Source organism: Lepus europaeus, chromosome 3 (genome assembly GCF_033115175.1).
Source record: "Lepus europaeus isolate LE1 chromosome 3, mLepTim1.pri, whole genome shotgun sequence".
In the NCBI taxonomy this organism is placed as follows: Eukaryota; Metazoa; Chordata; class Mammalia; order Lagomorpha; family Leporidae; genus Lepus; species Lepus europaeus.
Genome location: NC_084829.1, coordinates 160,911,708 through 160,927,262, shown reverse-complemented (window position 1 = coordinate 160,927,262; position 15,555 = coordinate 160,911,708).

Below are 15,555 nucleotides of genomic sequence, written 5' to 3'. Positions count from 1 at the left end.
ACCGAGAGAGGAAGGGGTGCCAGTGCCTCAGGAGCACTCGGATGCCCCCTGTGGGCTTGTGTTTTGCAACTCCGTTACACTTGGTGTAGGCCAAGGGCATCAGTGGATTCGAAGCCCAGCAGGTGAAAAGTGATTGTGAACCACATGTGTGCCGTGTCCCAGTGCGGGTCACAAAGCGCCGTCCTCACGGGGAAAGAGCTCCTAGGACGGCCGATCGTGCCTTCAGTGCCCCCGGTGATGGTGGCAAGCTGGAGCAGTACAACGGAAGGTCCTGCTAGAGGTTAAGGATTAAGTTGTCTGGACTCAGATGCAAATGTGAAAGGAGCGCGTGTCAAGACATTCGCTCAACGGAGGGCCAGTGACGTGTTGCAGCTGGTTCACAGAGAACTCCAAAGAGATCCCAAAACGCAAGCCTATAGCCTAGGATACCCAAAAAGTTTATGGAAAACTGGAATTAAAAGATGTTTATTTTGGTGCAAAACTTTTTTTTTTTTAATCCGTGCATAGTTTTTTCATAATACACATTTTCCTGTGGACTTTTTGAAGACCCCAGGCAGGCAGGCAGGCAGGAAAGCAGAAATGAAGTTGCACATTGGATGGAAGATTACTCGGTATCCATAGGTCAGAAACCAACTGCAGACCCGGTGGACACTGGACACAACTTGCATTTCTTTTTTTTTTTTTTTTAAGACTATTGTGAAAGAGTGACAGTAACAGAGAGAGACCCTGCTGCCTCACTCCCCAGAGGGCCGCAATGCCCAGGCCGAAGCCAGAAGCTTCATTAAGGTCTCCCATGTGAGTGGCAGGGGTCCAAACGCTTGGGCCATTTTCCACTGCTTTTCCTGGGCCATTAGCAGGGAGCTGGGTCTGAAGTGGAATAGTTGGGACTCAAACCGGTGCCCACGTGGAATGTGGGTGTCACAGGTACCAGCTTTACCTGCCATGCCACAACACCAGCCCCACAGCTTGCATTTCTAAAGACAAAAATCAGATACCACAATCAGAGTTTACAGAGTTGCAAAATACCTCTGAGACCACAGAAAGCACTCAGCCCCCTAGAATCAATACTGTAGTCCCCTGTTCTCTGTGGTTTCATTTTGTGGGGTGCATGTATTGGATGTTGTGTGTCTCCCCAGAAGCTAATGGTTTGGAGGCTTGGTACTCAGTGTGGTGGTGGGAGAGCCCTTAGGAGCATGCACTTGGCAGGGTGATGGGAACCTGGTCTCTGGCTTCCTGTCTGGTGGTGTGACCACCTACGCCCACCCTTACTGTCTACCGTGGAGTGGCACACCCAGGGGAGACCCCCACAAGGGCTGGTACTGTACTGTTTGGACTTCTAGCTTCCAAAATTGGGAGCTAAATAAGCCTCTTTTCTTCATAAAGTTAGCCTGCTTCCAGTATTTTGTGATAGGAATGCAAAACTGACCAATGTGTGTGGTTTCAGTTCCCTGCAGCCCACTTCAGGCCAGAAAATTAAATGGAAAAATTCAGAAATAATTAATCAGGGGCCACAGTTTGTGGCATAGTGGGTTAATCTGATGCCTGTGACACCAGCATCCCATATGGGCATTGGTTCGAGTCCTAGCTGCTCAACTTTTGATCCAGCTCCCTGCTAATGTGCCTGGGAAGGCAGCAGAAGATGGCCGAGGTGCTTGGGCCCTGCCACCCACGTGGGAGACCCAGATAGAATTCCTGGTTCCTGGTTCAACCTGGCCTAGCCCCGACCATTGCAGCCATTTGGAGTGTGAATCAGCAGATGGAAGGACTCCACCTCTCTCTCTCTCTCTCTCTCTCTCTCTCTCTCTCACTCTGCCTGTCAAATAAAGTAGTAAGTCTTTTTAAAAATAATTAGTAACTTTCAAATTATTAAAAATAATATATTGTTGCAATTATTCTGTTATTGTTGTTGGTAACCCCTTGCTGTGCCTAATGTATGAGTTAATCAATGTAATCTTTTTTTAAAGGTTATTTATTTGAAAGTCAGAGTTACACAGGGAGAGAAGGGAAAGAGAGGCAGAGAGAGAGGTCTTCCATCCACTGGTTCACTACCCAATTGGCCACAATGGCCAGAGCTGGGCCCATCCGGAGCCAGGAGCTTCCTCCAGGTCTCCTACATGGGGGCAGGGGCCCAAGGACTTAGGCCATCTTCTACTGCTTTCTCAGGCCACAGCAGAGAGCTGGGTCGGAAGTGGAGCAGCCAGGACTCGAACCGGCGCCCATATGGGATGTCAGCACTGCAGGCAGCAGCTTCACCCGCTACGCCACAGCGCCGGCCCCAGTAATATCATCCTAATATGCACATACGGGAGACAGCAGCATTCATGTTCTGTGCTAGCTGCGGTTCCAGGCGTTCACGGGAGATCTAAGTTCATGAATAATATTTTTGATCCATCTCAATGTCATTCACAGTTTTTCCCTACCATGCACAATACCATTTATGTGGCGTTCTTTTTAAAGTCATTTTATTTAAGAGGCAGAGAGAGAAATGCAGATAAAGAGGAATCTTCTGTCTACTGGCTCATTCCGCAAATGTCCAGATGGCTAGGGCTGGGCCAGGCAAAAGCCAGGGACCAGGAACTCCATCTGTGCCTCCCAGGTGGGGGACGGGGACCCAACCATGTGAACAACCCCGCTGCCTCCCAGGGTGGGCATATTCAGGAAGGTGGAATCAGGAGTGGAGCCGGGACTCGAACTCAGGCCTCTGACATGGGATGTGGGCATGCCAAGTATCCAGCGCCTTGCATGGCTTATGCCAAGAAGTTAAACTTAAATCTAACCAGGTTAAAATAACCCACTGAGCTGACATTTGTGGCGCAGTGGGTTAAGCTGCTGCATGCAGCGCTGGCCTCCCCGTGACGGTGGGTTGGAGTTCTGGCTGCTCCACTTCCAATGCAAATCCCTGCTCATGCACCTGGGAAAGCCGCGAAAGATGGCTCCAGTGCTCGGGCCCCTGCATCCACATGGGAGACCTGGGTGGAGTTCCTGGCTCCTGGCTTCAGCCTGGCACAGCCCTGACCATTGCAGCAATTTGAGAAGTGAACCAGTGGATGGAAGGGATATTCTCTCTCTCTCTCTCTCTCTCTCTCTCTCTCTCTCTCTTTCTCACTCTCACTCTGCCTTTTAAATAATTATTTTTTTAAAAAGCAATCAAATCCAGATGGCAAAGCATTTTATAAGAAAGCTGGACTGGGCCGGCGCCATGGCTCAACAGGCTAATCCTCCGCCTTGCGGCACCGGCACACCGGGTTCTAGTCCCGGTTGGGGCGCCAGATTCTATCCCGGTTGCCCCTCTTCCAGGCCAGCTCTCTGCTATGGCCTGGGAAGGCAGTGGAGGATGGCCCAAGTCCTTGGGCCCTGCACCCGCATGGGAGACCAGGAGAAGCACCTGGCTCCTGGCTTTGGATCAGCTCAATGCGCCAGCCGCAGCGGCCATTGGAGGGTGAACCAACGGCAAAAAGGAAGACCTTTCTCTCTGTCTCTCTCTCACTATCCACTCTGCCTGTTAAAAAAAAAAAAAGAAAGAAAGAAAGAAAGAAAGCTGGAGTAGACAATTTTAAAATGTCAGTGCTCCCAAAAAGACCCTCCGCTCCCAAAAAATGCAAGTAATGTTCCGGATCAGGGCAGCAAACGATAACCTGCAGGTTCAGGTGGTCCAGGCAGCTCTTTAAAAAAAAAAAAAAGATTTATTTATTTATTTGAAAGGCAGAGTTACAGAGAAGCAGAGAGAGAGGTCTTCCATCCGCTGGTTCACTCCCCACATGGCTGCAATGGCTGGAGCTGTGCCGATCCAAAGCCAGGAGCCAGGAGCTTCTTCCAGGTCTCCCACAAGGATGCAGGGGCCCAAGCACTTTGGCCATCTTCTGCTGCTTTCCCAGGCCGTGGCAGAGAAGGCAGCTCTTTTTGTAAATAAAATTTTTATTAGAACAAAGCCACACTCATTTGTTTATGGATTTCTGTGGCAAAGTTGAGTGGTTGCCGTGGAGACCATAAAGTCCAGAAAGCATAAAGAATTTTTTTAAACTTTTATTTAATGAATATACATTTCCAAAGTACAGCTTATGGATTACAATGGCTTTCCCCAAAAAAAACTTCCCTCCCACCCGCAACCCTCCCCTTTCCTGCTCCCTCTCCCCTTCCATTCATATCAAGATTCATTTTCAATTCTCTTTATATACAGAAGATCAGTTTAGTATATATTAAGTAAAGATTTCAACAGTTTGCCCCCACATAGCAACACAAAGTGAAAAAATACTGTTTGAGTACTAGTTATAGCATTAAATCACAATGTACAGCACATTAAGGACAGAGATCCTACATGATATTTTTTTTAATTGATTAATTTTCTATGCAATTTCCAATTTAACACCAGGTGTTTTCTTTTTTCATTTTCAATTATCTTTATATACAGAAGATCGATTCAGTATATGCTAAGTAAAAATTTCATCAGTTCGCACCCACACAGAAACACAAAGTGTGAAAATACTGTTTCAATACTAGTTATAGCATTACTTCACATTGGACAACACATTAAGGACAGATCCCACAAGAGAAGTAAGTACACAGTGACTCCTATTGTTGATTTAACAATTTGACACTCTTGTTTATGGCATCAGTAATCTCCCTAGGCTCTAGTCGTGAGTTGCCAAGGCTATGGAAGACTTTAGGGTTCGCCGACATTGATCTTATTTTGACAGGGTCATTGTCAAAGTGGAAGTTCTCTCCTCCCTTCAGAGAAAGGTACTTCCTTCTTTGATGGCCCCGTTCTTTCCACTGGGATCTCACTCGCAGAGATCTTTCATTTAGGTTTTTTGTTTTGTTTTGTTTTTGTTTTTGTTTTTGTTTTTTGACAGAATGCCTTGGCTTTCCATGCCTAAAATATTCTCATGGGCTCTTGAGCCAGATCCGAATGCCTTAAGGGCTGATTCTGAGGCCAGAGTGCTATTTAGGACATCTGCTATTCTATGAGTCTGCTGTGTCTCCCGCTTCCCATGATGGATCATTCTCTCCCTTTTTGATTCTATCAGTTAGTATTAGCAGACACTAGTTTTGTTTGTGTGATCCCTTTGACTCTTAGACCTAACAGTGTGATCAATTGTGAACTGAAGATGATCACTTGGACTAGTGAGATGGCATTGGTACATGCCACCTTGATGGGATTGTGTTGGAATCCCCTGGCACGTTTCTAACTCCACCATTTGGGGCAAGTCCGATTGAGCATGTCCCAAATTGTACATCTCCTCCCTCTCTTTTTCCCACTCTTAAATTTAACAGGGATCACTTTTCAGTTAAAATTTAAACACCTAAGAATAATTGTGTGTTAATTACAGAGTTCAACCACCAGTACTAGACCAAAAAAATACTAAAATGGATAAAGTATCACATTGTACATCAACAGTCAGGACAAGAGCTGATCAAGTCACTGTTTCTCATAATGTCCATTTCACTTCAACAGGTTTCCCCTTCTTCTGGGCCGCTACAGAAAAGCTTGCCAACCAGTTGGTCTCAGATGTGATTCCTAGCCCGGCGGATTGGGCCTCTGTGAGAAATGCCAGTTCAGCGGCCCCAGTCCAACCTAGTGAACCAGAATCTGTGCAGCCAGACCCCAGGAAACCATCTTAGGGTGTGCTGCAGGAACCGCTTGGACACGTCGAAGTCTGAGGCCCACTGTCATAAATTAGAGGAGACCCAGAGGCATGACAACAAAATGCAATGCATGATCCTTAACTGGAGCCTGGATTCCAAAAAAGGAAGGTCTGAGGAACATCTGGAGATGACTGGAAAAAATTAATATAAATTGTTTATTAGAAACGCTACGGTAACATGGTGCAGGGCATAGTTCCTCTGTATTTCATTTAACTTCTGCAGCAACCCTTTGAGGACACAAAGACCCAGAAATATTAGCCCAAGATCCCTGTTATGGATTGAACCGTGTCCCCTCCAAAGATTTGTTGAAGTCCTAAAGCCCAGTATGTCAGAATGTGACTGATTTGGAAATAGGATTAGGATGAGATCATCCTGGAATAGAACGGGCTCCTGACCCAATAGGAGTGGTGTACTTACAAGAAGTGGGGGAGAGACGCCAACGCGCCCAGGGAGAACCAGCCCTGTGAGAATGGCGGAGTGGTTCATCTGCAAGCCTGGGATGGCACGGGCAGCCTAGTGCCTTCAGGGGGAGCGTGGCCACTGCACATCTTGACTTTGGGGGTCTGGCTTCCAGAATGACGAAACAGTACATGTAGACCGTTTTACGCCACCCTGTGGTGGTTTCTTAGGGGCGCCCGGGAACACAAGCATGCACACAACCGACGGGGCAGATGCAAGGCGTGGAACCCAGGCGCGTGGTGTCTGGAGCAATAGCAGAAACAGCTAAGCCAGCGGCTGACCCCTTTGGAACACAAACCACGAGCCATCAAACTGATGGTATGCAGATCCCTCTTGGAAACCCAGGCAGGCGCTTTTCAAAAAATTCCTGAAACTTTTTGGAACAACCAGGGAAGAGCATGATCCTACCAGCAGAGTCTCAACATGCACTCTCATTCCTTTGGGGCGTTCCTTAATTCCTGAAATGACAAATAAAATACACTGCCAGATACATCACGTAATAGATAACGTTGGACCCATGTTCGACTTTGTGGGCCAGAAAATAGCAGTGTGATTATGTGGGAGAATGTCCTTGGTCTCAGGGGACACACGCCAGATGAGAGGTGTCAGGATGTCGGCAACTTACAGCTGACTCAGGGAAAATGGACCCATCAGTTGATGCATCGTAGATAACAGAGGTTTGAAATATTAACAGTTGCAATCAATATTAACAGTTGTAGATGAAGAGCATATCACTGCTTTTAGACTTTTTTTTTTTCCCCAACTTTTCTGTAGATCTGAGGCTTTTCAAAGTGAGAAGTTGTGAAAGAGATGGCATTGTGGAAGCAACTGGGGACAGGGAGCAGGACGCTGCGGGCTAGGAGGGCAGCACGTACAGCGTCGTGGGTAAGAAACACAGAAGCTACGCTTCCTGGGCTAGGCCTGACACCTGGGTAACAGTCACCGGGGAGAGGAGAGAAAAACACTCACGGCCAACACGTCTGCTTAACGCTGACCTTAGACAATGCCATCCTTCCTTCCAGGAGCTCAGGCAGGAGACGGTCGGTGTGCAAGGAAGTTTGGAAAAGTCCTTGTGCTCAGCCCCAGAGCGCCGTAAGTGGTCACCTAGGAAGCTTCGATGTAGCTGGGCATGGAATGGGGGCCGTAGCAGCTCACGACGTGATGCACCTGCAAGGTTCGTTCTGTGCTGAGAGCCATTTATTAGGCCACTTACTCTTCATAGCAATCCTATAAGATGATGATTTTATTATCCTCCTATAAAAGGTGAGAAATTCATACATTAAACAAATACCTTGCCCAAGGCCATGCAGTTAGCAACAGAGCTTGGACGTGGACCGAAGCCCAAGCTTCTAACTCACACACCGCCTCCTCCTCAGTGCGAGATGGCAGCACGAGGGAGCTGCTTCCCCTCAGTGTCAGGCATGCGGGGACCAAACAGACAGCAGAAAGCCTCTGTCCTCCTCCCAGGATATCCAGTGCCCGCTGGCTACCAGCTGACTGGGAGCATAACCCAGGCCCTGTGACGGCCAGAGCAACGCGCCCCAGCCAGAGAGCACACTGGGGCAGGCACCCCTGCCCGTCGTTGCTGGGTGTGATCCTTGCTTCTTCCCAGCCTCTCCGGCAGCCAGAGCAGGGGTACGTGGACCAATCCTGAGAACGGAATGTGGTGAGCTATCTCTAGGAACATCTGCAAGATGTTTTTCTCTCCAACAGAAAGAGGCATATAGGAGGAGGTCCTCTCTCTCTCTCTCTCTCTCTCTCTTTTTTTTTTTTTTTTTTGTTGTTGTTGTTGTTGCACACAGCAGTGTCTGTATAAGGCACTTGCAACTGCTATAGCCCCTTAAACTCTGAGGGACTGCGCGGCCAGCACAGCAGGAGCAAGACAGAAAACATCAGAGACCTCTATGCCACACTGACCGCTTCACCCAAGCCCGGTGTCTGATCTTTGTCTTTGTGACAGGCAAACACCATCACTGAAGCCACGTGTCAGCTCTTAGTGCATTGCCCCTTGCGGAACACATCCTTCAGCGTATGCCTTGGATAAACAAAGGCATTCCTTCAAGTGGTTCTCCTTTACGGTGTGCATGCCACGACACTCCCTCCATAGAGGACACTGCAGAGTGACCACTCAGGTGCTCAGTACCTGCTCCCCGGCCTGCCTGCTGGGGGGTGCCCCAGTGCACCTGCAGGCCAGCTCCAGCCCGGTCAAACCAGAGTGTCTCTACTCGCTGATGGATTCAACCAGAGCTTCTCCAGTGACAGCTGAACCCATTCCAAACTCCACCTTCCTTGGGTCCTCTCCTTAGCCTGAGGGCACTGTATAGTTTCTTTACGTTCTATAGTCACACTCTTATAGTAAGTCCCAATTTTTTGTTTAAAAATTCCCTTCTGGGGCCAGCATGCTGGGACACTTGTAACAGCATCATCCCATATCAGAGCACCAGTTCAAGTCCTGGCTGCTCTGCTTCCAATCCAGCTTCCTGCTAATGCACCCGGGAAGGCAATAGATGACCAGGTACTTGGGTCCCTGTTACCTATATGGGACACCAGGACGGTGTTCCTGGCTCCTGGCCCACCCCTGGCCATTGCAACCATTTGGAAAATGAGCCAGCAGATGGAAGATCCATCTCTCTCTCTCTCTCTCTCTCTCTCTCTCTCTCTCTCTCTTCCTCTCTGTCACTGTTCCTTTCAAATATATAAAAATAAAATTTCCTTTGGTATGTCAATTCATTCAATTTAACCATTCCACAATGCAAACCTATTTCAAAATGTTGTTATATATGACAAATTCATACCACTTTTAGAAGATTTATTTTTATTTGAAAGGCACAGTGAAGAGAGGCAGAGAAAGAGAGAGAGAGAAGTCTTCTATCTGCTGGTTCATGCCCCAAATGGCTGCAACTCCTGAGCCCATCTGGAGCCAGGAGGCAGGAGCTTCCTCTGGGTCTCACACATGGGTGCAGGGGCCCATGGACCTGGGCCATCTTCTGCTGCTTTCCCAGGCCATAGCAGAGAGCTGGGTCAGAAGTGGAGCAGCTGGGACTCGAACTAATGCCCATATGGGATGCCGGCACTGCAGGTGGCAGCTTTACCCATTTTGCCACAGGGCCAGCATAGTGGGTAAATTTATACCATTTTTATTCACTAGTTTCATAAATAAGTCAATGCCCCCCTATTTTCATCTCCAGATTGGACCCGCACTGCTCTACACGTTTTGCTGGGTATTACAGTCAAAAGCATACCTCCTGGCCCAATGCCACACTTGACGGAAGATTGGCTGGGACGCACCAAAGAGACGGCATCAAGGATGACCAGCATCTCTAAACTGGAAAATCAGGTTTGCCAGGAACAAAAAGAGGGAGAGGAGGAAAAGAAAGGAACTTGGAAAGGAGGGTGCTAGGTGTCTTCCTATGCAATAGGGAGGCGAGTCTAGGGGTGGTGTCCACTAGGCTACTGGAAACATAAACCAGCCATGGGCAAGACGGGGAGGCACCTGCAAAGACCAGACAGTAAGAGGGCCAAGGAGAGGGGCAGCTGGACAGAGCAAGACGAGCGCAGTCACCCGGCAGAGGGCGGAAGGGAAAGAGGCTCCGGGTGAAGCAGTGATCGGCAGGCGTCTGACCAAGGGACGACCCCCACGTCCAGTGGTTACAGTGATCCTCCTCGGGCTTCTGCAGCTCTGAGCGTCAGAGCAGCCCAGTGGGCGTGGCCGGCTCTGCTCCCCAACCTCCCCCGCTGGAAGACTCAAAGGCTGCAGAATCATCTGAAGGCTCTTTATTTCTTTGTTTTTTTTCAAATATTTATTTATTTGAAAGGCAAAGTTGGTGGGGGGGAGAGGGAGGGGGAGGGAGAGGGGAGGGAGTGGGGGAGGGGGAGGGAGAGGGGGAGGTCTTCCATTCTCTGGTTCACTCCCCAAATGACCAGAATGACCTGATCTGGACAGGCCAGAATGAGGAGCCCGGAGCTTCCTCCAGGTCTCTCATGTGGGTGCAGGGGCCCATGCACTTGAGCCATCTTTTGCTGCCTTCCCATGAAGGCAGGGAGCTGCATTGGAAGTGGGGCAGCCGGGACTCGGACCAGCACTTGTACAGGATGCCGACATTGCAGGCGGCAGCTCAACCCACGACACCGCATCGCTGGCCCCTGGAGGCTCTCTTGCTCCTGCTCTGACGGTGGCACAGGCTGTCAGCAGAGACCCTCCCTGCAACGCCTCCACGCACCTGCACGTGCAGCCTGGGCTCCTTCAAGCATGGCGCTGGGCCCTAGGTGAAGCTGAAAGAGAGGAGAGTGAGACGGAAGCTGCATCCTGGAAGCCAAGGGCCACTGGTTTTTGCCATCCTCTTTGACCAGCCCAGTCACCAGCTCTTGCCCAGATCTGAGAAAGGGAACCCAGACGCTGGCTGTCAATGGGTGCGTACCACTCCCATGGCAAACAGGCTGTGAAATGGGGTAAGCATCAAGGCTGTCTTGGGAAATAGAATTTGCAACACTTGGGGAGCACGATACTTATGGGGAAGAGAAAGTGAGGCGGAAAACGCACAGAGGCTCAGAGCAAGAACCCAGTGGCATTCGCAGGAGCCGAGGGGGAAGAGCCGGTGGGAGGCCATGGGAAGAGACGGTGGCCCTGCAGTGGGAGCGACACCAGCAATGCTTTTAGGTTGGTGGCTTACCCTTACCAGAAAATCCTCAGGTTAATTGGAAACACGGCTGACGTTCTCCAGTTCGGGGCAAGACAGCCTCCCATTTGTGAGGAGATGGAAGACAGACAGGGTGGCCGGCACTGAGGCGCAGCGGCCGCTGGCCTGGCCGGCATCCCATATCTGTGCAGGTTCAAGTCCTAGTTGCTCCGTTTCCAATGCAACTTCCAGTAATGCACCTGGGAAGGCAGCGGATGATGATCCAAGTAGCCAAAACCCTGCTACCCGTATGGGAGACTGCAGTACAGCATCTGGCTCCCAGCTTCAGAGTGGCCCAATCCTGGCGTCGTGAACATCTGGGGCATGAACCAGTGGATGGAAGATCTCTTTGTGTCTGTTCCTCCTCTCTCTTTGTTGCTTTGCCTTTCCAGTAAATAGATAAGTGCCCACTCTGCAAAACTCACGATCAAAGACAGCAAAGGGCATTCAACAAACGCTCGCTGAACTCGTGTTTTCCCATTGATCCTGTGCTGGCAACCAGGAATGCAAAGACAAGAGGCTCAGCCCCTGCTTGGCGGGGAATCGCAGGTTTAAGAGGGACAAGAGCAACCGACTTACAACTCGTGGTGTTAAGTGGGCAATCACCCGCAGGGGACTGAGCGAGAGAAAATCCTCCCACGTCCAGCTCAGCCGGCCGGAATCTGAGCAGGTACTGGAAGCTGATTCTCACAGGGGGCCTTCAGGGGGAAAGGGAAGCGTGCCTAGGGTCGGGCCTGGGACAGATTCTAGGAATCGTCCTCCATTCTGTGTGGCCTAAAATCAAGTGAGGGTGACGCAATGGGGAAGAGCGTGCTGAGCAGAAAACACGCCGGCGTAGGGAACCTCGTGCTCCACGGAAGAGAAGTGAAACTTGGGAGCCGAGTGACTATCACTTTAAGAAAATGACCCCGACCACCGTGAGGAAAGGTGGGGTAGATGGGGGAATGCTGGGGGCATTATTGGAGGCAGAAACTCAAAAAGTGTCCACCCCAAAAGCACTGAAGTCCTAAGCCCAGTCACTCGGGCCATCCCTGCTGCCTACCAGGATCCGCGCTAGCAGGAAGCTGGAGTCCGGAGTGGAGCAGACATTGAACCCAGGCCCAATATGGGATGCCGCATTTTTATTTGTTTGAAAGGAGAGTGACAGAGAGGGGAGGATGGACAGAGAGGGGGAGAATTTTCCACCCACTGCTTCACTCCCCAAATGGCAGGACCCTGGAACTCCATCTGGGTCTCCCACAAGGGCACAGAAGCCCAAAGACTTGGGTCATCTCCCACTGCTTTCCCAGACCATCACCAGAGAGCTGGATAGGAAGTGGAGCATCTGGGACTCACCCATATGGGATGCCAGCATTGCAGCAGGCGGCTTAACTCTCTTTGCCACAATGCCAGCCAGCATCTTAACTGGCTAAATGGGATACCCACTCTGTGTCTTTTTTCAATGGTGTCAAACTTTTCCTGGTAGACTCTAAAATATCCCTCCCACTTTCTCACGGCCCTTCTCTATTCCTCTACTTGGTTAGCGTGCAAGATTGCCGCCGTAGCCGGATTCTTCCAGCAGCCCTGTTTTAGCATTGCTGTACACAAACTGTGCTTGCCACAGGGCACGCGCACACACGCAGCCCAGGCCCTCTCGCAGCACCCAGAAGCGCGTGCCCCCGAGATGCAGCTCTGCTGAGTTCTTCCACCACCCACCTCGCCAGCCTCGATCAGTCACTCCCCACGACTAAAGGCAGCATCGGCGCACGTCACGCAAAACGCAAGCCTGTCCCAAGAAGCTGTGGAGGTGGAGCAGACGGCTCAGAGAGCTTCCAGCATCCGAGTTAGAATCCAGTCTCTGCCTCTTGCCTGCTCCCGGCTTTTGGACAGATTGGTTTAATCCAGACCAAGGCCCCCAAACTTTCCGTAACTACTTTAGCCTTCCAGGACCCTGTGCTCTCTGTCCCACAATTCTGCCTTCGTGCCATAGAAGCAGCCATCAGCAGTACCTGAGCACACTGAGAAGTAAACTTTATTTACAAAAACAGGCAACGGCCAGATTTGCTCAGAGGGCTGTGCTTTGCCAGCCCCTGCAATACGGCCCCAGAAATGGACATCCATAGGGGGTGCTGCGGTCAGCTGCATGATGGCCGTTACACCCAGGCTGATGAGCCTACGCCAGCCAAAGCCGTCCTGCCCACGTCTCTGAGCTGCTTAGGAGCAGGTGTGCCTGCGCCGTTCTGCACTGATGAGGCACCAGGAGAGGGCCACTGGCGCCTTCTGGAAGACACTGCTGCTGGGGGCTGGCCTCCGTCTGCCCGGGGCATGGACAAGGACCCTGCCAGGCTGGCTGAGCGCCAGCAGCCTCCTCCCGGCCCTGGGAAAGTCTGACCGTGACGGCGGCAGAGCAGAGTCCTCCCCTGGACTTTCTCTGTGTGAACTTCACAAAATTTCCAACTTCTCCTTAGTAACCCTAAGCTGATGGATCAACTGCTGCTTTAGCCAAGGGCACCCAAGGTGAAAATCTGACTCAAGGGGTAGTTTCTGATAGCTGCCTGGGAAACCCGAGTGTGTGATGTGGCGGGTGAATTACAGACTGTCAGTGGGACCCAGTAATAACGAGGCAGTCACCCAGGCTGCTCCGTGGAGTCGGCCCCGGGGTCTCACCCACAGCAGTGTGCACGCAGGACGGGCCCCGGGGTCTCACCCACACCAGTGTGCACGCAGGACGTGGCCACAGGGTCTGCCGAGAAGGAAAACCCTCCATCTTTAATGATTTTTTTAATTAAATATTTTTTATTTATTTGAAAGGTAGAGTTACAGACAGAGGGAGAGACAGAGAAAAGGGTAATGATTTTTTTTTTTTTTTTTTTTTTTACTGAGAGACTGTCTCTTCTCTTAACCTGAGACTCCCAACCCACATTACAAAATAAATAAATGAAAACCTCAGTGGAGAGAGGGTGTCAGAGCCCTGAAGTGGCAGTGTCCCTGCAGCCACCGCAGGAGGGGGTGAAGGGTCACCCTCTGCAGCTTCTCCTCCTTCTCCTCCCACTCTCTCTCCTCTTTCTCCCTCTTTTCTTCCATCCTCCTCCCTCTCTCCCTCCTCCCATCCTCTCCTCCCCCTTTCTTCCTTCCCTCCTGTCCCCCTTCTCTCTTCTCTGGAAAACAGCAATGGGGAAAATTGAACACAGGCAGCAGGAATCGCTAGTCCTAGTAAGTATTCGACAGGTGTGAAGAGGAGTCTGTGGTTGCTTATAAAAATCCAGGGTGCCCAGTGCCTTATAAACTCGTTCCACAATCTCATTCTCTTCCTCTCTTTCTGCCCCCAACGCCAGGGAAGCTTAGCAGGGCCAGCCAGATTTGTTTTCTATCTTTTTTAACTTTCCATGGTGACCCAGTTCCTTGATGATTTAAAATTTGAAACAAAGAAATTCATCCACTGTAACATTGCAAGTCTTGTATTGTTTGCAACTACCCTATATGGGTGGTGTCCGGAGATGGGTAGTAAGTAGCAGCTCCGATTGCTCAAGGCCCCAGGGTGCTGGGGTGTTGCACCGGGTGGCTGACCAGGGAATTTCACAACAGCCCCCAGCGTGTTAATCTGTCATGCCGCTGCCCGAAGTTGCCAGTCGTGGTTCAAGAGAGGTTACAACAATGTGCCTAGGGACATGGGACAAGGAGTTGACCAAGCTGGATCCCAGCCAGGTCTGTGAGACTCGGAGGGCAGGACTTGGTTGGGAGACTACAAGCCAGCGGCTGCTAGCTGCCCGCGTCTACACAGCGCTGCTGCTGCAGACCTGGGTCTGAGGCTGGATGCATGACGTCACAGGAGCCGTGCAGGACACAGGGAGGTGCCCCGGACCATGCACAGGCAGGGGACAACACGCACCGAGCCTGTGACAGGCGACCTTGGGAAGTGACCAGGACCCAGCGCACCCCTCTGCTCCCTCACCCACCCGGGCCCCCGGCCGGCCAAATGCTAGCTTCTGACCCCAGTTCCATCCTGATGTCACTTCCCTTCAATCGCAGCACAAAGCCCTCCCTGGTCTGCACACCTCTGACTCTAGGGAGACAGCACAGCATCTCAGCTTCTATGTTTTGGCCATTTTCCATTTTTGTGCCTTTAGTTTGGTAAGCAAGGACTGCATTTAGTGTTTTTTGTTCTTACACTGTGTTATTTTGTGTGTGCGCCACAAGACCTTGTACAAGGCCGAGCAGATAACACACATCACCTGGCTGCTGATCACCCATGGCAACAGAGATTGCTGGGGGAGCCTCTCTCCCAGGGCCCTTGCGTGCACAGTTGTGCTTGTGGGGTGCACTAGGACTTTGGGGTTACACACCTGGGCTTTCAGGAAAGCATCCTGGGAAGTCCCTCACTCCTACACTAGCTGGGCCAAACTTCCTTTTAAAAATCATTTATTTGAGATGCAGAGAGAGAGAAAAAGAGAAAGAAAACCAAACTTACGCAGGGGAGGGGGGAGGGAGGGAGGGAGGGAGAGAGAATGCTTCCATATGCCGGCTCACTCCCCAAATGCCTGCATTGGCAGGCACTGGACCAAAACTGAGAGCCAAGTCGGGTCTTCCACATGGGTGGCAGAACTGTCACTTGAGCCATCGCGGCTGCCTCCAAAGGTCTGCTTAATAGGCAGCTGGAGACAGGAACCAGAGGCAGACATTGAACCCAGAATCCAGACACTCCAATGCGGGCCGTGGCTAAACACCAGCTCTTAACCTCTGTACATCTCGATTTCCTGTTCTGTGAAGTGTGCATAATAACCAGTGATGGAAAGTGCCC